General features: G+C 38.4%; 1 pseudogene; it reads left to right on the forward strand.

Annotated features, from left to right (window-relative positions):
* The window catches only part of LOC102816508, an 81,449-nt pseudogene that overhangs the window by 4,000 nt on the left and 76,320 nt on the right, over positions 1–1,129 (forward strand).

Raw genomic sequence — 1,129 nt, forward strand, 5'->3', positions numbered from 1 at the left:
TAGGACTCACTATTTTATGATAAAGGTCTATTAAAATCTAAAGAAGCAGTTTGGACTTTAATTTCTGGTATTTATAGCATGCAATTAGGGACAATAGCAGTAAATCTATATATGCTTCTATAGGGTTCATATTATATCTCAGAGTTGAATTTAATTGCATTTATCAAGAGATTTTCCCACAAGGTATTCCTATACACCATTAAACCTATGGTTTAATACTTGAATCTCTATTCTTTGGATTTCCAAAATAGGAAAGCATATATTTCTCAGAACGAAGACAGGGTTAGAAACGTGTGATTATACCAAGGTAGCTCGTTTTGGTGACTCATCAACTGTTCCAACACCAGTTTCCTTTCCCAAAGGATACTTGTGTTGAATCCTTTTGCTTTGGTTTGAAACCATAAAAGAAAATTGTGCAACTCCCAAGTCCATATTTAATGAGACTTCCGGGTTTTTTCTCCCTGTTTGAGAGCATGCAGAAGAATGTGGCCTCTGCAGTGATAGAGGAAGTTATAATTGACTGGCATGTCCTGTATCTCCAGGGGGTGTTTTAATGTGCACACATTTCCAATCTGTCATTTCTTCTGTAGATGAACTTCTGAATTTGCTTGTTTTTTGCTGATTTCAGGGCTTTCTTTTAGCTGCTGATTTTGAGTCAGACTGTACAGGAGGGGTAACAAAAGTCCTTAATTTTGCAATGTAAAATTTTTTAGGCATTTGCTCTGCAAAGCTCTTTTTGAGTGATTTGAGATGTTTTTCAACAGCCACAGTATTCAACTTGGAAAACCTGCATCCTCAGCAGCTTTACAACTTGTAGTAACATCTCTGCATTGGCTCTTTTAGGAAGTCAGTAGACACGTTCTCTAGCAGCAATGAGATGTGCAACCCACAGATGGTCTTCTCGCTGGAAGTTATAGGAACAGATTACAGGCTTTTTAGGTACAACCACTAGCTCACATTGTGCACACATGGACACTTGTGTAAGTTTACAAATTATGAATGGGGCAAAGGGTGAATTTTTAGAGCTACTACTGGTAAGGAGCTCTGGTAGCGTAGTGGTTATGAATCAGGCTGTGAACCTTAAGGTCAGCAGTTCGAAACTACCAGCTGCTCTGCGAGTGAAAGATGA

This window comes from Chrysochloris asiatica, unplaced genomic scaffold, assembly GCF_000296735.1.
Source record: "Chrysochloris asiatica unplaced genomic scaffold, ChrAsi1.0 scaffold00001, whole genome shotgun sequence".
In the NCBI taxonomy this organism is placed as follows: Eukaryota; Metazoa; Chordata; class Mammalia; order Afrosoricida; family Chrysochloridae; genus Chrysochloris; species Chrysochloris asiatica.